Genomic DNA, 24,774 nt, shown 5'->3' on the forward strand with positions numbered 1-24,774 from the left:
TGGGTGATTCATTTCTCCAGGTCCCAGAGATGCGCAGCACCTCTGCCTTTTCATCACCCTGTTTAGTTCTCATTGTTTCCTTGACTTTCAGGCGTCGTGTTAATGCACACTGCGACCACTGCAGACTCTGGAATATATCATTGTCTGATTACGTTCTATAAATGGATATGTGGCTATTTGCCTAGAGGAAGTGTCACATTGGTATTATGTGTGAAAAGCTACGTTTTCAGTGCAGGTACAGCTGCAGCAGGTTGTCAGAATGTCCGTTTGCTCTGCAGCAGCTTTCTGTTCCGACGGGGAAAAACTGCTGAGGGAATTATTGGCCGTCAAGGGGAAGCTCTATTAGAATATCTGTGATGGATCCCAGAGCGAGAGTTGACGTTGAGTCATTTTTTTTAGGTACCTTATGCATAAGTACTGCAATTCAGACTACTACTTAAGCCCTTTGCAGAGGTGCTTAAGTCTTCTCTCACGCACAGCTTCCTCCCTGCTCGTTTCTGACATTGAACTGAAGTGCAAAGCACTGCTGCTCCCAGCAAGATGCTCAAAATGGTCATTTGCATTACGTAAAGGTTCCAGTGAAGTCCAATACAGTCGTCCTGACACCTTACCTCGAGGAGCTGTAGGTTATTCAGTTGGTTTTAGTTACATTTATTCAGTAAATCTCACGGACGTCTGTGAGGACAGAGTGCACCATGGCAATGACAACAATCTAATCATCTGACAAAACCGGGTATTTAAAATGCATAAAATCACAAATAATACAGAATCTAAAGACCGCAGTCAGGCTATCTCTAACTTCAAGTTGTAGTATTGATATTTTTTATATAAATAAAATGATTAAAAATCATTTTATTTATATAGGCAACTTTTAAAACAAAGCTAAATTAAACCTTAATACAAAAAAATGGCAATTAAATATAAACTTCATGAAAACCCCTATTAATGTATATTTACATTTAAATGCAGAAAACGAGCACTCTCAGGAATAAATAAGTAAATGAGCATTTACAAATAGTGTGGCTTGGCTGATCTCCCCCAGCAAATTATTCATATTTATATCAAACAATATACATAGAAATAAAGCTTGCTCACTCCTGCTTTTCAGTGTAAATCTGGGAATTTTTATGAGGCTCATGTGGGAATAACACTGATTGATGTAGTCTGTGGCCAGAGTCCCAGAAATAGCCTTCTGTTTCTGTTTGTTGGGACTAACTGTGTTGGAAAATTTGGGCAGGTACCTTGATGCAGAAATAACCTTTTAGAAGTTGAATATTAATAATGATAAAATGTGCATAGATTTATTTTCCAGACAGCAACAAGCTTTCGACAAGGATATTTCTCTCTTTTTAATCTTCCTCCCCTGAGTTACCTTTTTGGCTTTTTGACATGCACACCGGGGGCAGGACAGTGATCAGCAGGAGGGTCCTGGGTTTGAATCTGGTGGTCAGCCTGGACCTTTCAGTGAGTTTGCATGTTTCCCTGCTCCTGCATGGGTTTTTCCCAGGTACTCCAGCTTCCTCCCATAATCCTAAAGCTTGCATTAGTGATTCTAAATTGTCTTTGTATGTGAATAGTTGTCTCTCTGAATAGAAATAGTGGTCCTGTGATTGACTTGCAGCCGGTCCAGAGCAAAGAAAAAGGATGCATGGATGAATATCTAAGTCATTATAAGATAGTGTGCCACAGTAATCGAATTACTTGTAATGTTACTTGTAAACGGTTGTGTGAAAGATAAAGTTTTCTCAGTCCTGTGAAAAACGAAGCAGACCATACGATTCAGTATCTTTTGGAATCAGCTTTAGTAGCAATAACTTGAAGTCATCATCTCATATTGATCTCTTGTTTTGCTGCTGTGCTCAGGATCAGGATCCTGTTGCATGACCCGGTTTGCACCAAGCTTCAGCTGCTGGACAGAAGCTCTTATTTGACTTTAGAATACTTTGGTATACAGACGAGTTCAGCCCGAATCATCAGCCCTCCACCACCGTGCAACGCAGTCGGCATGAGGTGTTGTTTTTGGTTTCATGTCCAAGCGTGGTGCTGCGCGTTGTGGACAAATGTCTCTGCTTCGCTCTCTTTTTTTGCTCTCTCTACAAAGGGCATTGTTCTAGAAGTCCTGCAGCTTGTTTGTATGTAACTTTGCAAGCTGTGCTGCCGTGTTATTTTTAGAGAGAAGAGGCTTTCTCCTGGCAAGCCGTACTTGTTCAGTCTTTTTCTAATCGTACTGAACTCCATGAACTTCAACGTTTAACATACTTAGTGAGGCCTGTAGAGTTGGAGAAGCAGCCTATGTTAACCATTACTTTAGGGTCAGTTTGCTGGGACGTCCACTCCTGAGAAGATTGAGGCATTTTGTTGACACATACCTGAATGCTCCAGAGCTGCTCACACTTGCTGACGATTAATCAATGAATCAAGTACTACTGTACTGACACTCTTGGCGTCTATGGAAGCAGTAATGGTGTTTTGCACAGGACTGCATAAAGAGTTGTCATAAGACTATAGATGCAGTCTAACTACTGTTCTAATAATTGTATGTGCAACTTGCACGCTTTAAAAAACTCCAGTTTTGAATCTGTGTGTAGAGAGTCACACATTGAAAAGTAGCAAATTGATTAGATTGATCAATAGCAAAGCTTAGGAGATAATTAAAGGATGGAGGACATGATATTAATAATATTGCATTTTCCACTCGATGAGAAATAAATAAATAAAAATAGCTAACTAATGAGCTGCCACATGCAGATGCACTGGTCTGTTTCATCAGGCCAACTGCTCAAACATTTTTTAATTGGGAAAAAAAATATTTGATATTAAAAGAAAGAACACTTTGCTGTGGTAACGTACCGTATCACAGAAAAGACTGAGGTATGCATTGCTGTGACGAACGATACCGAATACTCATTCAGTATTAATGGAGTGCATTTGAAATGCAGAAATGCAACAATGCATAACACAGACGCATTAAGAATAAATGCTGGATACACTCGTATAGTCGAAAAATGCGCTCTGATTTTAATCATTTCCTTTGGGCCCTCCGTAACGGACATCTTTGCCGTGCTCATCACTGTTTAGTGCTTGAGCGAGGCGCAGCATCAGAGTCCTGCACTCGATATGAAGATGGAGCGTTTTGTAATTTTAGTTATCAGTGACCAGAGGGAGTTGAACAAACCCCCTTCGACACTTTTAAAGATCTTGTTGTGCTTGCTGAATCACCAGCAGATCTAACCTGCTGTACTGCTGCTCCAACGCCTCTCCACCACTTACTGTACTGTACCTCGGTCCAGTCTGCACCTAAACCTCCACACTTCCACCCCCTCCTCGCTCTGTACTGTACTCTTCAGCGCTCGTTCTTTGTCTTCCTCTCTCCACGTGCCTTCCTCCCTCCTCCTCACCGCGGTGGGGCTCTGCCAGGGGCTTGTGATCGGATTTAGCGCCACGTTCTCACTCTGTCTCCTAGAGATGAGTGACAGATGGTGGCCATTAGTGTATATTCCATGCATCTGTTGCAAGGCGCTAATTTATCTCATTAGGAGAATGTGTGGAGAGGGAGGAGGAGTGTGTAGGAGCAGGATGGAGCATTTTATTATGAGTGTAAAACACAAGGAACCATGCACTGAGCTAGATTGTGCAGACAGAAGAAGGGGGCGGGGCATCAGAGGCACGAGGTGGTGATGCGGAGTCGTTTGTGCGTGTGTAGGTGTGAGTGTTTTTGTGCTTTTTATGGGTTAATCTGTGGGGCGAATCAGGCAAACATGCCCACATATGTGCACCGCACCTCTGCACACGTCTGCACAACAAGAAAGGCGCGAGGTTCATATGCTCGGGCCTAATTAATGCTCCTCGGTGCTAATATGCTCGTCGTCGGCCTCGGCGTGTGTTTGCTGGGGGATGGGTCGACACAGTCTTGGGTGCAGACGTTTAGTACGCTGACACATGCTGCTACTCTGCAGTGTGGCACAGGCTTTACTCCATTTTTTGGCCATTAATTCATACTAATAAATGCTAACCGACAGGAGCAGCTGTAATACTGACGCCACACCAGTTTAACCAAGAAAACACACTTTATCAACTGCAACTGGCTTTGCTGTGCATATGAGTTAATGTCGGATAACTCGGCCTGAAGATGAAGCACAGACTCATTTCAACAAACCATCATACCTGTTGTGTTACCTGCTGAATCTGAGGAAACACTTGGGCTGGATGCATATCACTGTCTTTGAAGTTTGCACGCTGCACGCTGCTTGCCCTGAAACCAAAAAGCGAGAGCTAAAAGATCCTAAAACGCTCCATAAAGTCCATGAGAAGTGCAGCGTCAGGTGATAAATTGCTGAGGATTCATCGCTAAAAGCAGCCCCTTAAATATTCTACACAGTCATTTGATTTATTTTTACTATACGAACATTGATTAGTGTATCTTTTTTTCCTTTTTAAAGTGTTCCCTAATGAGTTTCTTGCTAATGTTGATAAATTTGTGATGCGCTTTTCCAGAGAAACCCTGCGAATTACTCACTGCAGTGCTGTGTCATATTTTCTCTCTAGATGTTTTTCTCGGCGTTGGTGGATACTCACCGACTATCAAGTCAAATGCAACATTTCCCGTTCATCACAGCGTGAGCTGCCTTAAAGCCTCCATCTGGTCATAGGTGTTTTTTCATTAGGAGTGTTATGGTTCGTTCGATTTAGGGAAGAGAAGAAAGCAAGCCCAGGCCAAAGTAGGTGTCAAAAAATAGTGATCTTTATTACACACTTTGCGCAGTCAGTGTGGGAAAGACAATTTGCAATACAATCCTTCGTCAACTGGACCATCCCGTCTCCTTATATTGCCATTATGACATCACAGTTGGATCTTTACTGGAAATGATCACAAATGATAACAATTCCCCGCCTATCAAAGAGTTTTCCCTTATATAGACATCAACTGCTACTCTTAAGAGAAAAACAAGTGTGTATTACATTGTGCATTTTGTGAAAGTGTATCTATCAGAGAAACTGTCCTCAGACGACCCTCCTATTATTACTAAGTGTGTAGGTGAACGTGCGTGTGTTACATAAGTGCGTGCATGTGGTTACAGGCCGGCGTACGTGCAGAACTAAACGCAGACGGGCCTGGGCCCAACAGGACTGGTGGGTCTGAACGGTGTGACTGCACTAAAGTGCAACAACTTAAGCAGATAACAAGAATGATACAGAACCTCAATAAACAGTCAGTGTGCATTAATATTTGCTCAGAGTAACACAGATGTAATTAAAAGATTATTCTGTCAACAGATTCAACAATGGTAAATGATTAATCAATGATAACTGATTATGAGAATACAAAATAAAATATCTCCTGATCACAGGAGGCAAACTGTTTACATACGATGTGATTGAACCGGAGCAGCTGCGTGTCATGGCAAAAGCGATCAGTCGTGCATTGGACTTCCTCGGTGGCTATTTTATCTCTGTGGCCCGTGTTTGATCAGCTGCCTGAAGACGGAAATCTATCATCTGTTCCCTGCAGTAGTTGCACGCCTGCTCATACTTGAAACAAAGGCGGGTAGTTTGAATAAGAATTTCCAGTCTTGCAAAGTGGATAAGCAACAGGAAAAAGAGAGCAGTCGTGGTTAACCGTCGCCCACGTCAGCCGAGAGTCCGCTTTAACCCGCTGAGCGGTCAGTAAATTCCAAAAATTCAAATCCCCGCGTGACTCCGACTTGAAATGAAAGAGATCACAGCTCGGAGATTCTTTTGAACTCCTGCATTAAAAATTAATACCATTCATTAAAGCTCAGAATAATTACATTGTTTTTTTTATTAGAGAAAGCTGAGGGGTTTGATAACAGTTGTGCTCTGAATTAAAGAAATAAAAGCACTAACAATACCACCAGTGTGATTTAGAGCCTTTCAGTCATTGTGCCCATGGTGTCATTTGTTTGCAGTAATTACACCTACAGTCGGTAGCCTAATTACTTCAACAATAACCCCCCGATAATTAGAAAAGTAAAAATATCCCCCGCCACAGCTGGACTAAGCAAAAGTGGCACATCATCCCTTCCTCTTGTTAACAAAAGTGCATTAGAGAGGCCTGTGCTCTGTTCACAAACTCCTCTAATGCCTCTGAAAGATTGTTTCAGCCCATATTCATGAATAAAGAGAGACTTTAAGGAGATTTGGCATCAGGGCTCTTATTGACCCGTCTTCTGTGTACGGTTTTGCAGGGCTATCTGGGAGCCCAGGGGAAGGATTTAGCCTGCCCAGGAAAAATCTAATATTTCGCCACATTAAAGTCAAATAAAAGCCACCTAGCAGCCCATGTGTGTATGTGGCGGTGAGATGATACAGTGGTGACCTACAGCCATTCACCGGAGCCCGAGTTAAACACTCTGGTTCGGCCTCCTGCTATCTGCTCCGGGTGCCACAAGAGGTGACGCATTCTCATAAGCAGGCAGGAGGCCGCAGTGGGTGTTGATATGCTGTCGATTTATGTGTGCGCGTGCGCGAGCTTCACAAATGCTGCTAAGCGTACTGCCTGCGTGGAGGTGAGGCTTGGCGAGCTGTTCCTGTAGTTACGTGTTATATTTAGTATACAGCCTCCGAGTGTGGGGCGAGAAGACGCCGTGGCATTTTCCTCACGTTGATTGTTTTCATGCACAGAGTAAAGACGGCGCTCGTCGTTCTATGTGTGTTTTTCTATTTTTCTAAATGGTTTGTGAGTCAGATTACATGCGTTTTGGTTTTTTTTTTTTAAGAAATTTTTTCCGTCTTTCTTGAAAGTCACATTTGTTGGATGATGTTTATTGAAAAATGGATGGAAGCTGAATTCAAATCCAAAACAAAGCCAGTTGTTGGTTTTAAGAGTAAAACTGAGCTTCTTTTCAACTTCTGTCCACTGAAGAGCGAGTCGACCTCTGCGTTCACTCCAAACTGTACAAAAAAGGCATTTTTTAAAATTTCATTTGCAAAATATTGCAGTTAAACCATCAAAGTGTGTTACATCAACTAATTAAACCTTGCAAATAAATTAAAGTCGGACAGAATATTTAAAGTTTTAAGTTAAATACACTTAATATTCATCACTGCTCGTCCCAGAATGTGGAATTTGAAACATCAGATGTATTTAAGGAATACTTTTTATTGGCTGTCCATGTCGTAGACGCTGCCCAGTGACAGAAACACGACCTTAATTAACATTTAACTGAACAGGAACATTTGCTGGAAGCCATTAATCTCTACAGCAGCGTGTGTGTGTGGGTAGCTAACTCTGAATACACACCACATCTCTCACATATCTATGACAATGAAATCCTAAATATACCTGAAATAATGACCAAAAACACTGCACGATGCTGGTAAACCAGATGAACCAGGAGTTATAAAGTACCGTAACCCTCCTGTTATGTTGCGGGTCAGATTGACCCAGAACAGAAGAGATGTCACATGTCATCTGCATCACTACAGAAAACGACAAAAAATCTAAATTATAAAAGAAAATTGTAAAACAATCAATGCCAGTGTTTCTGGAAACCAACCTAACAGGAGGGTTAAACCAACAATCTAAAGATTTGAACCCTTTACACCCATCGGAGCGCGCACGCTATGATTTGGGTAACTCTATTTAAATCCTGGTAGAATTGTAATCACATAAGATTGCACAATATATTTTTTTTGCATATGAAACCAGAAGAGTTGTACTTGCATAACATGCATTCAACTTGTGCCAGGTCGCAGTTTCCTTCCACGAAAAAATTATAATCCCGAAACACGCTTTGCCGACCTGATCAGCTGTTGAGAGCTGTTCCCTACAGGGCCTTTCAAAGGCTTACAGGTGTTTTTGCAAAGTCATGTTTGACTTTATGTCTGTGTCTGTATAGTTTTTGAGATGCTAAGAACTTAAATTGTACTGTTAGAAATAGTTCATTTAGGTGCACAGGTGTTTTTTTTGCAAATTGTGCACAATAATATTAAATGTTTCTGCAGTTTATAAATACTAATGTATCTCAAAAATGAAACCATGAAGACCTTCAAAATAAATGTCCTGTGTTTCAATTTTTAAGTTTAATGCACTTTTTTTTTTGCAATTTCTGTAGTTACTATGGACTTAATGCATATTATTAAAATTTGGGATAACACAGTTGTATTGATGTATAGTAGTGGTAGAATAGTTATGTTATAACTATGTTGTTTATAGTTTATGTCTTGCATATTTCCACAACCATATCCATAATGACATACTGTGTATGCTACCGTTGTATATGGTGTATTATCTTACTTTTATTTGTATTTATTTGTATTTTCCTTCTGCTATCTGTACCTTAGCTGAGGTAACGCAAAAAGTTCCCCACCGTGGATCAATAAAGTCTTATCTTATCTTACCTTAGCAACTTGAAATGCTCCCAAAAATGCCACAACAGCAGGTAAAAATATAAAGTTAGCTCTGGCACACTTGGTTGGGCTTTAAAGGGTTTTTTTTAAAAAGTTGAAAAGATGTGAAATGAAAAGATCAGAAGAAATTTACACAAATACAAGTGTAGAAAATAAATGTGATAAGAGCAGTACCAAATTAAACGACAAAAAACCCACTCTGCCAACGTGTTACTCAGCTCCCCGAGTAAACAGATATATGTTTATGTCTCTGTGACATTTGGTTAAAACTTGGCTTTTATTCTGAAGCACACAATGACACATCTCTAAGCATGCTGTCTATGTAAACAACCCTTGCTTATGTAAAATTACAGGATGTATTTTACAGTAAAGTACTGCTCTTTCAGAATACAGTTACACTCAGTAGGGCACCAGTTTTTGTGTTTTAAATTTGGCTTTTTCGATGCGTTTCTGAATGTGCTTCAGTGTCTGAAAACACTTTTTAAGGTTTAGATCGTAATAGGCGGGCATGACTGCACTCCTGTTACGATAAATGCCATCCAGCCTGAATAGAGCAGCATTCCTGTAACCGTGCCGGTGTGAGGAATCGCTAAAAGCTGAGATCTCTTCCCTCTAGAGGTACAAGTAAATAAAGCCAGGGTGAAGGGGTAACAACATGCATGAAGTCCTGTGTTAAAAATGTACACACATCATTGGATCACACTGAAATGTTTGACTGACACCTGGAATACAATAAAAAAGTCGAACATTGTGTACATAATCTCAGCAGGAAACGTAACTTTGTGATTTAGCGCCGTCAGCCCCGAGTGCGTTGCTTCATTTCTCTTCTTGTTGCTTGGTCGTGCGTCATGACTGACACTGTCAAGAGATTTCATCATTTTTCCGTGTTTTAGTTCATTTGGGGAAATAGGTGAAAAGTTGCGACAAAGCAAAGGAAATAATGCAACACACGCCGGCTTCGTTAAATAAAACGTAACACCTTCCGGGATAAAGATGAACTGTAGATTTTGTTGCAGGTTTTGGGGAGATTTATTGCAGAATAGCAGGATCTTTATCTCAGCTTATGCCGCCGTGGCTGCGTTTTGTTCCTATCGCTGTGTACTTGTCTCTGTCTGCCATCACATGCCTCTGCGAAGCCGATGTATTGTATGTTCCCTGCTGCCTGCAGCCATGCCGGATGAAAGCGGCGTCGGTGGTGGATGAGACTCAGATGCAGGCAGCCCGCGGTGAATCTGTGAGCAGCGACTTGTCTTTATGGGGGCCAGGTCACCGGGAGGTCTCCTTTCATGAAGGTGACAGATGTACAGGAAGATGCAGTAGTGAATGAGTACTGTAGCGCGTGTGCGTGTGACGGTCTACTTTTTGGATTTTTTGCATTGATCAAATTAGACCTTCCCATAGATGAGAATGTTCATTTAAATGTCAACACTCATATTAGCGGGCCTGCTGTGAAATATGGGGGATTCGCTGGAATCATTTAGATGTCAGCCTTCGTTTCATATCTTCAGTTTGGTGACGAATGGCACCGGTTTGTGTCTGCAGCACAGATTTAAGGGGAAGGCCTCATCGTGTCAAGTCAATATTCAAATCAGGGAGATGCTGAAATTTTTTGGAGGAGATGAAGAGTTCTTCAGATGTGAGTGTGTGAGGACCTTTAAACTGAAATATTGAATATCGTTCTCTTTATTATTTCTCTGTTGTTCGTTATCTTTTTGCAGACGCTGACAGAATGACTAGTAGTTATCAGAGCAACCTTTGTGGCTGGCGTTGAAACGGTGAGAGACGTTTGTAAAGGCGTCTTTATTCAAATGAATGCAAAGCAGGCTGCTGCCCGACCCAGGATAACATTTTTACCCAGTTATTTCTGGCGTAAATGAAGAATTTGGATGAATATTCTTTTTTTTTTTTTTTTTTTTTTTTTTTTTTGAAATAAAGAAAGGCTTTATTACATACAGTACATGTCATTATGTATTTCTGGACAAAATTAATCAAATGATAGTTTTCTTCAGGGCTATAGCCATCCTCATGCATCTCCCCTGGCTCAATGTTATCCCTCATCACATTCTCCAAGGAAGAAGCTGAAAGAACATATTGAGGCTACACTACGTACACACAAATAATGCCTGCCAACCCCCTTCATGTCACAAAACACCCCGAGTGCTTCACATAGAAAAGATTTCTCAGTCAAGTCATACATCAGGTCCAGGCAGAAGCATGTCCATGCTCATGTCTCCTAATGATGATGATGATGATGTCAGAGTTCATCGTGGCGCAGCGGTTCCTGGCTGGGCTGGATGAAGACACCCTCCATAGTACGCCACCAGTTGTGCTGATTGGGGGAGCTCATGCCGTGCACCTCCCGCTGTCCACGTATGGGGTGGCCATACTGTTCGCCCGTCACACTCAGGAAGACATCTGTGCCCAAGTGTTTGAAGCGCACAGCCTCGTCGCGCTCCCAGTGAATGCCTTCACACTGAACCGTCCACACGTCCAGGTCGTCACCCTCGCCATTCTCTCCGAAAGCACTCACCTCCTGGTTATTAGACAGAGGAGAGCTGAAGTGGTGTGTGTGGAGGTTTCGTCCAGTCTTCATGTGTGTGATGCGAATGGCCTGGCCACATTTGATGGGAGCACCACGCAGACATGGATTGTTGGGTTTGGAATTTGGATGAATATTCAGTAATTAATGACAGGAACACGAGCGAGTAAAAAAAGCAGACGGATTTTTTTTACTACAAGTTTACAAATCGATCGTCGCACTTGTTTATCTTTTTTAAACCTGCTTACTTTTTGTCCAAACCACCAACTTTTACTGAGCCCTGAAGCAAATCCACAGCACATTATAGCTGCATCCCACCGAGAGTCAGACTAACACCCTGAATAATTCACTCAGCCCTATCAACCTGTTTGGGGGGAAAAAAACTGAAGGAAAAAATAAACCCTTCCTGCTTCTGTTCCTTTTCTTCTTCTTCTTCTTCTTCTTCTTTTTTGTTTCATTATAAATCACACCGCTTCTCCTTTCCCTCCCCTGTCCTGGGCTCTGGTTTGATGTGCACAGAGATGCTGTGTGAAGCTAACAAAGCTAAAGCAGCTAGGATATACCCCTCTGAGAGACAGCCAGCCAGACAGGCACCTGTGTGCTTGTCAGCCTCCCTTTGTGTCAGCCACCTAATTGGGAACAATTAGCCCAAAGGTTGTTTTACATGGCAGAACATGATAGACTTCAGTTAGTCCATTGTTCTTGTGTTGTGAATGGCACTATCTCAATGAAGCTCTGATTGGAATTGTTTTTCCCGACGAGGCGCAGCAGCGTGTCAGCCTGTCAAAAAGACACTTCCTGAAAGCTCCCAGAAAATAAGCACGCGAGTCGGGGAGGTCATTGTCATCAAACAAGCAGGCATGCAGTTTTACTGCATGTATCTGATGATCGGGCCGGGGTTGGGTACCGCGGGGGCGGCGGCAACAATAAGCCTCTCATTTCTATCAGCGTTTGTACCGAGAAAATAAGAGGCTGTCATCCAAGAACGCTACAACCGCGCGTGTGTACGATATGATCAGTTATGGCGATAATAAGTCATGATGGAGTCTCATAATGACTCCGCTGGCTTAGTTGCCACACGCGCACACATCATCATCACCTTTCTCTTCCATGCTCATTTGCGAGCACGCCGAGGCCAACTCGGCCCGCTGGTTGCCAAATGGAGCTAACCCGAAGCCAGCCAACGCTGAGTCTCCTGTCTCCCGCTGCTCTGGAGGGGAAGCCATCTTCCGAGGCCAAGGCTACGTCTCCTCGACAGATCCCGCTCCTCTGTCACTCTGCAGGCACAAGTGTGTTTGTGTCACAGTGTGTTTGTCTTGCTCTGTGTCTGCATTGGCTCGACTGGGCGGTTATTAAAAGTCTAAACCCGTAAGTGTGGTTCGTGCTTGATGTGATTTTTAAAAATGCATTTATACCATACTGCGCACTGCTGCTCATTTAGACAGAGGAAGACAAAATATTTTGTGTGAAAGCACAAAAATATACATTTCTTGCAGGCTTGTTTGGATGCGATTCGTGCTCCAGCAGGTCGTAGTAAGCTTACGCTGAGATAAACTGATCTAAGAGAGTCTGAGGATGTGCTAAAGAAACTTTGTGTCTTAAAAAGTTTGCTGCCTTAAAGTGAGAAGAAGAACTCGAGGTACGGATACCGTTCGCTCTTTAAATTTGTTATGTGTTTGCGTGCTTTCACATCTACAGACACAACGCGTTCGTCTCTCCGGACCCCGGATGAACTCGCCGGTGTTTTCATTTTTCACATTCACTCGTCTTTTAGCTTTGTTTTGGTCTCTATTTTTTCTTGTTTGATTCTACTTTGGTCACCAGACACTAATGCTCGGTTTTGGTGCAGTTCAGGTAGTGAGGGTCGTGCAGGACTCGTGTAGAAGGGGTTAAAACGCTCAGCAGAGCTCCAGACTCGGTAATAATTCTCTGCGGGTCTGCCCTTGCTGGTACGCGCCAGCAGTTTTTTGATTCATTGTTCACATAAAATAATTGACCACCGGAGCTTAAGTATTAGTTCCATTATTACTGAGTAAGGATTTTTCACGTCCTGAGATGGTCCGGCTTCTTTTTGGGAATAAAATAAAAATCTGGAGGAAGTATCGAGCGCTGTTCTTTCTTAGACTTTTCTCTCGGCGTTACGGGCAGGCGTCGGTCGTCGATGTGCAGCTTTGCGCCTACGTCTTCTTGTTCTTTTTGGCTTTTGTTTGGCTCAGCAAAATATTTTGTCATGCGTGTGTCTCCACTCCGCTTTGGGACACCTGCCACAGTCTTCCCACATCCCTTTGTGCTCTGCTGCTGGAGAGCTGAGTGGGTTTATGTGAGGGGCAGTATGGTCCTGGAGGGTGGGGGGGTGGTGCTGGTGGTTTGTGTTGGCAGGCTTGCAGGCCTGATCCCTGGCTTCAGTCTTTCTTTAGAGCTGAGGCCTTGGCTGTCATCACCGGAAGTAGCAGCAGGAGGATAGTAATGTGCTGTAATACCCAACGGCGTGTTGGTGTTATAATTGTGATATAAATACACAAAATATATATGCGTGTACTTGCCAGACGAGCTCTTTATGCACTTTGTTTGTATCCTTCCAGCCTTGTTATGGATATGATTTGTGTTTGTACACTGTTGTGCATATGCATGCCTGTGCATGTTTTTCCTCTTTGTGTGTGTGTGTGCATGCCAGCAGGTGCAGCTTGCAGCACAGTGTGTTTATATATTCCTGCTCACAGTATGTGCCCGGCACTGCGGCACTGCGCCCAGCTTCACCTGAGGCCAAGGAATGTCCTCTCTTCCTCCTCCTCCTCCTCCCAGCACCCCTCACACTCCTCGCCCACGCCCTCAGCGGGGCAGCGGGCACCTCCGCACAGCCCAGGCCAAGCAGACCTGCTGGGCGTGTGGGTCGAATGAACCCATCTACACTCACCTGGACCGGGACAAGGTCAGGAAGTTGGGAAAGAATACATAATGGTAAAATGCGAGGAAGAGCAGAGGAGGAGCGGAGCCAGCGAGCCTTCACTTCCTTTTTTACAAAGATCTCTGAAGGAAGTCCAGCATACAGTTAAGCCATGCAGAGAAATATCTGCACTTTTCCAATAATTCAACGATTAAGAGGTTACGGTGAAAACAAAACGAAAGCAAAATATGTAACTCAGCCAAGGTCGGTAAAAGTAGACGAGCGTGTTCCGGTTCCTTCGCCCAAAAACACGGCGAGTCTTCTCTGCGCTTGGGCTGCTGTGGGAATGAGTGAACCAGGGGTTATTCTGGGGATTTTCATGCTGTGCTGCACACCAAATAGGCAGAACTGCAGTCAGTCAGAGCAGGCAGAGAAATTCAGAACTAACACCAGGATCACTCAGTGTCTATAGCAAAAAAGCCCAATCTCTCCTTCGCCGCCCTGTGTTCTCACACAGCAGACGCTGTAGCTTTGTCTCGTCGATCCCACACTCCCAGAATTCAAACTAATAGAAGCCCGGCCCACGAGCGTCTGACTCTGTCAGGATGCGCTACAAGAGATTTGCTTCACTTCAGCGCCTTTGAAGCAGGTTTTCCCTCATCGCCGTTGTCTGTTTGACTTTTAAAGACGACGCTCCCGAGGAAAACGGGCACGGCGCATTCCGGGCTTTACCGGCAGACAGAATTGAGGAGGATTGCAGGTAACGCGGTAGACACCTGGTCTCGACCGTTCGGCTAATGCTCGTCGAGTTTACATTTACAGCTGAAACGGGCTTGAACTACTTTCCGCGCTGCGTAATTCCCTGGATTTTTCCGAGGCCTCGATTCCTTTCACAAGCTCATTCTCTTACCGTCGCTGCTCCCCCTCCCCTGTCCCCTCTTCCTTACCCTCATTTTTATCACCGTCGTTAAACTGGACCTCCTCGCCCCCCGACAGCGGTTTTTATAGTCCTTGAAGTTATTAAACATGTATAATTACTTTTAGTCAGTTCTGCCGTGGGGAGATGAAGAGAGTGTGCAGAGGGAGAGGATGGAGATGGTGTGGGGGGGGCTAGTAGAGACAAATAGAGTTGGATTTTGTGTGCTCGTATATCCTCGTTCTCCATGGAGAGAGGAGAGGGAGCACTCTGTGGATGTGTGTGTTTGCCCTCCTGCTACATCCTACTCATATTTCTTTTATTGGCTGTGCGGCGTTGGTGTTGGAGGGCCCGGGGCAGCCACGGGGACAGCAGGTGTGGCCTCGGTGTGCTACTGTATTAGAGCGCATAAAGGCCGGGCTGCCCAGGAGTGAAGAGCACGCAGCGAGCCATCTGAACAGCTGCAGAACGGTCGCTGGGGCCTCCATTGTTTAGAGCACTGTTCATCTCCTTTTCATTATTCGCAGGCGGGCAGTGTTTGCGAGCAGTCTAATTTAATCTTTTCATTTTTGTGTGTGTTATCAAGCCCTTCGAGCAGGAGACAGGAGTGTTAAGGTCAAGCTCCAGTAGGGGGCACTCACCCGTCGTGTGGGCTGACAATTGATTTAGGTCATCCGGTGAAGGACGTACAGTAGGGAGCGGTGTGGGTTTGTGTGACATTTCGGACACGGCTTCTCACCGAGCCCACCTCCTCCGACTGCGTACGAGCTAAATATAAACCAGGGGACAGTTTTCTGCTGGGACTTAACTCCTTTTTAACCGGCTGAATCTGTCTCCTCGGCAGGGTTCACAGAGGTGACGTGACAGCTCTCATCCGCCGAGGATGTTGGGGCTGATGGGTAAAGGCGCGCGGAGAGCGGTTTGGATTTATTTGGGAGAAGGGGGTGCTTTATGCCGGCTGCAGCTTTGGTAAGGGGTCGGCTGAGGACAGAGGGGTTGCAGGGGTGGCATTCCTGTCTGCACAGGGACATCTGGTGGACGAAAGTGGGATTTCAGTGCAGTGTTGATACAAATGCATGAACAGAGCTGGATTTTGTTGTTGTTGCTGCTGCTGCTCTTTTACATGTTTGAAGAGATATTTAGAGTCTGAGCAGGAATGTTAAAGTCATTCAGGAAATTGTCTGCATTCCTCAGCGACGCAATGTTTTTAGATTACATAATCGAGAACTGTCCAACCTGACGTTTTAAATCTTGCCTCCAGGATGATGTTCTGATTTGTTTTGATTCGATTCAGTTTTGCTCTTTGATCCTGTGCAGTTATTCATCACTGTGCTGCTCTGATTCACTGTCCTCCCCATCGCCGAGCTGCCCTGTTGTTAGCCTTGACCAGTAGATGGCAGCAGAACTCTGGCTTTGCTTTCTGGAAAACAACAAACCCCATGAACTCCTTTTGTGTGTGATGGAATGAAACATGCATTTATCAAACGCCTTCACGTCCATGCCTGATTTTTTTTTTCTTCTTCTTCTTTTCGTTAATTCAACATAATATAGACTTCGTGCGATTGCATACTGCAAAGGAAATATCGCTCCTTAATGAGATTGCCTCATATCCTCTTTTATTTATCTCCCATGCATATTAATGGGGAGCACAAACAGGAGATTTTCAGCAGGAAATTACTCACACAGTTAACCTACACAGATTTGTGTCATAATACAACTTTTTTTTAATAATAATCTGAATTATTCAATTATAGAGCTGCATTGATTATACACAAAAAATATGACTTCCATATTGGTGCAAACATGGATATTCTTTAAAGGATTTGCATTGAAGTATCAAGTGCATCAAGGCTCCAGTTAATTATTTTCACATCTGTAAATCTCCCAATTATCCATTTGTAGTGCCTGTCACAGTCTCAACTAGTTTGAAGTTTTATTTTTAGTCTTTAAAAAAAACGTGCAGTAGTTTTACTTTAAAAAAAAAAAGACAAATCAATTATTAAAATTGGCACTAATTAATTGTTTACCATTTAACTTTGAGTGTTTCAGCTCTAAAATACATCATTAAAACATTAAGATTGTTTTTGTTTTTTTTCTGTTTTTTTTGTTTTGTTTTTTAACCCAGAATAACCGCCCGAGTTTGAAATGTGTTGCTTCGCTCTGAAAACAACACAGCGGGAGAAGAGGAGAAAATTCATTCATCTGTAATTATCAGTGGTGCTCTGATGTCAGGTACACAGCACACGCAGGCTGCCAGGCCTCCACCAGCAGCAGAGTGAGAATAAACTGGGAAAGCCTGCCTGCGAATGTATCAGCAGCTCTCTGCCAGCTGCCTGTCTGGAATAAACAAACACAGGCTTATTTGTTGCAGGCGGAAATAGGCAGAATCAAACTCTATGGCGCTTATTAAAAAGCTCTCCTAATCTTTTGCAGAGCACACATTGCTCTGAGATAAAGACCACCAAATTAATTACCGGTTAATTATCACTTCTCACACTGCTCGTTCCAAAGAGGACAATGGAGGGTTTTCTTTTTTCCACCCTCCCCCCCTTTTTTCCCCGGCCCGCTCCTCCCCCGTACATAGGTTTCCCTCTCTTCCGTGGCCTGATAAAGTGTTTATTTATTCCTACAGTATATTTGGCACAAGCAACCTTTTCCCAGCTACCTCTGGAGCATCTGTACTCGAGCATGCTGGGAGAGCAAGAGGAAATATGATTTGAATGCAAATCAGCGACGTAAACACAGACAAGCAGCAACATGTTGTGTTGATTATGGAATAATATTCAAATACAGAATATTCAAGAGGAAAAAAAACAACCTCAACAGGGGTGAAAAATCACTTCAGTGAAACTGTCAATGAGTAAAAAAGAGGAGGAACATTTACAGTAAATAGGAAAATGACTGCACTTATGTGTTTGTCCTTTCACAAGGCAGCCTGATTGAAGTGTAATGTTTGGATTATTGAAATGTTTGATCCCACTTCGTTTTTAGAAACGTCTGCTGTGAGTCTTCATGCTGGCAGCTTTTAGAAGCCGCGGCGCCACCTTTGACATGCCTTTAGGCTACGCACTTTACACTCGGAGGGTGACAGGATACTGTTTAGAGGATACGTCGGATAATAATCTGCATCTTCACTGTTGTTATTGTCAGAAAATCCAGTGGAGGAAATCCAAGCAAATTTAACCTACTGGGTTCTCTATGTGTTTATGATTTATAACATATGTTCTCCTGAACTGTGGAGCTCGGTTATGGTTCAAAAAACGCGAGCTGCACTGTTGCGCTGGGGGGGACGTTCCTTTTAGAGCACACACACACACGTTTGGTGTTCATCTCTTATGGGGACATCTAATTGACACAATAACCATAACCCACTTGTAACCACATCTCAAAACAGCCTTCAAACCAGGATTTTGGTCCCCACAAACATATGAATACACACACTCACACGAACATAGTCTTTCTTTCAGAAGTACTCATTAGCAGCAAACGTGCAGATAAGAAATGCACCAGCTAGTAACAGTTGTTAAAAAAAACTTTGATGTCCAGCTGTTTAATGAGAATGTTTCTTTATTAAAGAAACTGTGTAACTATTAAACTATATATTATAAATCTTTCCTTTTGTGTGTGTATTTGTGGTACAGTGCTAGCATACGAGGAAGGAACAATCTAGCTGACAGGAGCGACACGTGGACAGGCTTACTGGGTTGAAAATCTATGTTTTATTTTACTATAATCTAATTTTATCACAAACACTCGTGAGCTTTGAGCAGCAGCCTTCAGTCCAGCTTTCTTCGGATGCTTGTTTTTAAGTTGACCCTCATCTGGAGTCACCTTGTGTTGAGGCGCCACATCTGCTTGTAAAAATCATAGTTGTGGATCCTTTTTGAGTTTCAATTACTGAAATACCGGCACGAAATATAGATATCATTAATAAAACATGCAGGCGGGTTTAACAGGTTTTCCTGGCACACTCAGCACTTATCGAATAATTGGGTATAAAATGAACAGAAGCTGCAGTAGAAGTGAAGAAACTCAGAGGGAATAGGCAGCATGGGAGCAAACAATACGGCATAGAGGTTATTAAAAAAATTAACTGATTGAATTATGATAATATACAAAACATAAGGCACTAAAAATAATCCTGCTTTTTGTCTTGTAATGTACAGTACTGCTGTATGGTAAGTAACTCCCACCCTGGAGTTAAAATACAAGTTTTTACCACGTTGAACAGTTAGAAGGCTCCCTTTTACAGGTTGCTATGGTGATGAGTTCTTCCCCCCCCATCCAAAAGTGATGACACCAACACAAATTTTACATGCAGCTACTTGCACAACACCGAGAGCATTGCTTAATGTTGCTGCAGAAATAATAACGTTCGCTTCGAAGCGTGGACAAATGTCACCGAAACAAACCTCCGCAGCTTCGCGAGTTTATCCATTAAAGCCAAACTAAGATAATTGCATAAGTGATGCCAAGTCTCAGGGAGCAATGTACACATTTGATTTATAGATATTTAGCTGAGCTCCCACCCCCACCTCCCAAAAATTAGATAATGCATCATAAGAGGATTGTGCTTTGATTAAATTTTGAGTTTTAGAGGATTTTTGTTGTTCAGTGCTTTTCCTATCACTCCATTATTTAGAAGAACTCGCAGGATCTTTGGTGCAGAATGTTTCCAGTTGAATGGGAAGAAAGCAGCGGAACACATGCAGCCTTTAGATCAGATATAAGGAAGAAATTAACGTATCTTTGTTACTGCAAGCAGCCAAGGGGTCAGAAATCACAGCAAACGTGATTTTGTGTAAATGAGCTAATTGACTTAATCTCTGAGTTCTCCGAACGTTCAGCGGGAATCTGTTTCTCCTACAAGCACTACAACATTTTGTGTTTTAAACACAAAATGATGAGCCTTTAGTTTCAGGAGTAATCTCCATCTATACTTGCATAGCTGTAAACGGGTACCAGCTGCAGTATTTCGCATCTGTGAGGACAAAGCAGAGAGTTGGATGTTTTACAGGAAAAGCGGCATAAAGAAAAACACGATATTTCACTGCTTCGACTGACTTTAAGTCATGACAGCAGCTAAGCCATGAAAACATACAGCAACACATTAGAGGCCCAGCAGCAACGTTACAGATCTCCAGTAGAGGGCACGGCAATAGAAAAGGAGAACCCACACCAAAGGTATGTGAACCTGGCTGTAAGGCTTTTTCTGTTTTGTTTTTGGTGACTCAGTGGTAACCGTGCAGACTAGGTAAACCTTTGTTGTCTTTGTTTTAGTCGCGGTATAATGAACACACAGAAAAAGTGACGTGTCGTAAAATGAAGTCTTTTTAAATCCAGTAACACAGCTACAAACTGATGTAATCGTCCAATAGTTATTGTTGTTTGCATAGCTTAGACTTCCTATGAATTAAAGGTTTTATTTGTATCGTTCAGCTCAGCAATAAGAAGTGATAAAAGCCTTCTTCCCTTGATGATATTTAACTTGTCTTCATACCAGCCATCCGTTTTCCTCCACTTATTCAATTCAGGGTCGCGGTTGGGCCAGAGCCTATCACAGCTATCGCAGGGCAGACTTGTCTTCATACATTAGATCTATTATTCAAAGATCACAGTGGAATCTAAAGATCTTCTACTCCTGTTTCATGACCTAGATCTCATTGATAAGATAAAAGCTTATAAAAGCTGTTTAATATTTCCAGAAAAAAGAAAAAGAACTACAGCCTTAGCAGGTTTGCACTATAGTCGTGTAGCAAAGATCCCGGATGGAACAACAATAAGACGCTAACACATTACTGAGTGTGCACATGTTGGTTAAGTAAGCCCCCTTTGCGCGCTCGTGTACAATTTTTACCTGTTTTTCTTGTTTTTTTTCACCTCGTCATTAAAGACAAGCTGAAGCCAGCAGTCATATTTCTGCTACATCCGGCTGTGTGGTACTGTTTGTCCCACTGGAGGTTTCCACTGTCAAAGACCTGCCTTTGCTTCAAAAGGTGGTGGCGAGCACTAAAAGGAGCTTCTAAGTGTGCGTTTGCAGAGCCGTATGAATAAGAAGATGCTGCAAACCCGTTCAACAAACCTTTTCTTCAGAAGCTGTAAAAGGGTAAATGTCGCACCCAAAGCTTTAGTGCCGGCTGCCCTCCGTATAAAGAGTCGGTAAACAGAAGTAGCAGAGCGTTGTGGGGTTGCTCGGTGCAGAGCAGGTACATGGACACGATGATAAGGCCGGGGACGCAGGAGGAGACCCAGCACAAATGAAAGGCTAAGTAAGGCAGGCAGGCGATCTTGTCATCACATTAGCCCGGCCTCATTGTAATTGTGAGGCTGCTGCTGTCAGCCCCGGTGCAGCACAGAGCTCCGAGTCAGAGCTAGAGCCAGCACCCCGGATAAAGTGCTCCGCCGACTGGAGATAATTGAAAATCCAAAAAGACTCGGGCTAATTTGATTACACCAGGCAATCGCTGAATTGTTCCCATTATTAAAGGGATTTGATTATGACATGAAGTCAAGTAATTATTGGTGCCGAAACTGCAGGAGCTGTCCCTTCTGATGAGGGCCACTGCTAGAGGGAAACAATGGTCCCTGTGTGTGTGCGGGATTTGTGCCGAGCGTCAACATGAAGGTATTTTATGTTCAAAAGAAATGAAGAAAAGGAAAATCACCAAATGTCACTTGTAATAGAACTTTAATGTCCCCTCATTTTACCAAAGTGATGCTTGAAATTTGACAAGAAATGAGTCTGTTGATCCACTTATTGTTGGAATGATGTGAATTATTCACACTTTTGGCTTCAAAGGACAGTAGCAAAGAAACAATGAGGCTAGTATGAACTCCAGTGCTAAGACATCCCCTGATATCATGCCTTTAAACTATACTTTGTATGTTTACGCGTCAAATGAAGTCCTCCTTCGTGCCGGAACGCATCGTTTTGCGAAGCCGAGTGACTGACGCCAGCCACAGGAGTGAGAAGCGATGTAAAAACTGGAATAAAGTGCCAATTAGACCAATAATCGACTGCGAGATAAAAATGATGTTTGTTAAAAAACCAAAACTGCTGCACAGACAGATAAAACAATAAAGCTGCAGCCCAATGTATATTACATTTGTGGAGGCAGCAGTATGGCTCTGCAAGCTGTTTTTTAATGGATTTTTGAGAACAATGGGCACAGAAGCAAACCTGCAGTCGAACAGACTGTCGTGCAGTTTCTGAAATACATCGTCAGGTTTCGACTTTTCTCAGGTTTTAATGGCAGCGAGAGGAAAAAAACAAATTCAAATTGCAGCAGTTTTTGCCTTTCACTTTTGATTCATCACTTCCTGAGGACGAAGCGGCCCTACCGACAGCAGAGTATAATTTGGGCAAATAGAGTGAAACTACATCATCTCACTTAGGGGACGAGGGGAAGCTCTTCTGTTTCTGCCCCCCTTAAGTGATTTAGGCTGATGGGGATGGGTGTGTTTGCGTGGCGTTTCTCTCTTTCCTTCTCAGCTCTGTGGCGACTCTTCCGCGTTCGCTTGTGGAAGACATTTCCACACGGGGACAGGTGAATAAGGGAAAGTTCAATAGTTCGACACGCTCATCATTCTCGCTGTCTTGTCGCCCCTTCCTGCCCGCTGATTTAAATATCAGCTGAATTCAGTGAACGCTCCCATTAAGGCCAGAGACAAGTCGTGTGTAATGTATGCCCCCTCATGCAGCTCCCTCATATTTGCCACACACACACACACGCCTCTTCTCTGCCTTTGGGCGCTATATTCATATGAGGGATTAAGAATCCTTTGTCACTGGACCCCATTGACATTTGAGTGAGCATTAGTGAAATTAAAACTGCATCTGGACAATATCCAGCCACGCTTTGGTCCCGATTGTGACGATTGGCCGGGGGAGGCGGTGTAGCCACGCGGCGCGACCAGAAGGGAGCAGTCTTGTGCCTGCTTGTGTGTGTATGTGTGTGCGTGTGTGTGTTTTCAGTGTTGCTGTACAGTACATACACTCATGCACACTGGGTATGCAGAGATGGGAGTGTGGAAGTGTGAAAGAGTGATTTTGTCCCTTTTGCATCTCTGCGAGCGGCGCCCTTAGTTCTGCATGGATGGAGGTATGAAGAGTCACAGTGGGAGAAAAAGGCACAGCTCTCTTTAAGGCAGGCTTTACCCACTCGAGTGTCCCCATTTGAGACACAGTGCCCAGCTTATACCCCCCAAAGCACCTTTGGCTAGGCCAGATTCTGTTCCTCCCCCCCCTTAGAAAAAAGTGCTCTCCTCACCCTGTCAGCCCCTGCATGAGGAGTGTGGGCAACCAGACTAGCAGAGATGACTCAGCCTCAGCCTCCCGTCCCACCCCCCCCACCTCCCTCTATCTCGCTCATTTAACCAAATTTAAAAGTGACTGCGTTTGTAATTCACCTCTGTGCATGAATAAAGCTGCGTTCTTATCCAAAATGAGCTTTATATACTGTAGATGTGTGATGGTTGTTTGTGCGCCCCCGTCCTTAGTGGCAGCAATAGAACGAGTGGTTTGAGGTTTATTTATTTATGCCTTTCAGGCTCTCTTTTCCTCTTCATTTTGGGGCTAAGAAATGGCAAGCAAGTGCCGCTGAGGCTGTAGAGATTAAGTTAGCATTGATTGCTTTATTGGTGTGGTTGGATTGTTTCGTATCTGGGAACATTTGATGTAAGCACAGACATTTGTCTTGTCTTGTGCTGTCTCTGTTTCGTCGAAAGATCATTCATTTCTCTCAGTGCGTGGGATTTATTGGTAATATAGAAACGGGGGGAGAAAATGCTTTTATGTTATGTATTCTGCATTTTTTATATGATGAATAAAGATATAGGTCCAGTCTTTGGCCCCTACTGTTATCACTCTCATTTGATCGCTTCTAAGTTATGTTCCAATTTTAATCAGCACCCTATTACATCCAATAATGCACATGTAGCTAATCGGCGATTGTAATTACTACGTAGTCCGGCCTGAGAACTATAGATCTGACTTGCTTATTTGGAGCTCTGCTGCCATGGACTTTAGGATGTACATTGGCATTGATCACAAAAGTCAATCACGAAGCACATTATAGTAACTCTTTTATGAGGGCTCTGCAAAGTTACGCAATCCCTCCTCCTCTGTTTGATGCCCGTTTCTTTATTTATCGTGCTGAGCTGGTGTTATCCCCTCTAGACTGCGTTGTGGATTTGTTTGAGTGCATCGGTACCACTCTCCGTTGGCACCAACCATCAATAGTCCACCCATTAAAATGTGGAATTGCTTAACGTAACACAGTAATATGCATTTCTCTGTATGGAGATGGGTATTTGCAAATAGACCTCAGATCAATGGTCTTTTACTGCCTTCTGAAACCATTGTCTGCAAAACAATTGGAAATCTTTGGGAGAGTACGGTGGGGGCAGCGTTAGAGGAGCTGGAAGAGACGAAGCATCCCAGCACAGCAGTGAATTAATTACCCTTGTGAAGAATGAAGGTCTGTGAGATTTGCTTTTTGGGCCATTATCAAGTGACACTGCGAACGATTGTTTGTCCCTCTCTGGGTAATGTAGCCCAAACAATGGCTGCCCTACGCCATCATATGGATCATTAGCAGCTCACTGCGGGACCCCATCCTATGAAGTTGCCCTTCCGGGGGGCTGAGTGTTTGCTGGGTGCTCTCCTTCCCTCTATCTACCAAGGGACAGACAGCTGACAGCCCACAGGAGAAGACGGTCACTGGCTGCTGCTCATTAGGAATGGATGCGCTCGAGCTGGTTCGTCAGAGCGAATCCCGACAGGCGAACGCGCCGTTATTACTGAAAGCGTTAGGCTGCCGAGGGACGCCAAAGCTCGTGGAGACGCTAGAGAGACGAGACGGTGCCCTTAAGTCCAAATAGTAAATGCCAACAGTGCGTTTCTGTGGATGGACTTTGCTGTTGGGTTTGTGCTCCGGACTCTAAAATAACGAATGGCCCATAACAAAAGAGTCTTTTCTCTTAAACAAATGCGATTAGAAACAATCAATCTGTGGCGTTTGCTCAATTTTTAACTCTTTGCTCCAACGCCAAGAGAGGCCCCAA

The 24,774-nt window shown here is 43.5% G+C and overlaps 1 protein-coding gene and 1 pseudogene across 1 annotated transcript in view; one reads left to right on the plus strand and one right to left on the minus strand.

Annotated features, from left to right (window-relative positions):
* The window catches only part of LOC146672215 (RNA binding protein fox-1 homolog 3-like), a 328,681-nt gene that overhangs the window by 89,688 nt on the left and 214,219 nt on the right, over window positions 1-24,774 (plus strand). The gene's annotated exons all lie outside the window — the stretch shown is intronic.
* Window positions 10,289-12,135, minus strand: LOC146672216 (stromal cell-derived factor 2-like protein 1 pseudogene; annotated as a pseudogene).

Source organism: Rhamphochromis longiceps, linkage group LG4 (assembly GCF_057381845.1).
Source record: "Rhamphochromis longiceps isolate RC_006_pf linkage group LG4, R_longiceps_female_GT1.1, whole genome shotgun sequence".
In the NCBI taxonomy this organism is placed as follows: Eukaryota; Metazoa; Chordata; class Actinopteri; order Cichliformes; family Cichlidae; genus Rhamphochromis; species Rhamphochromis longiceps.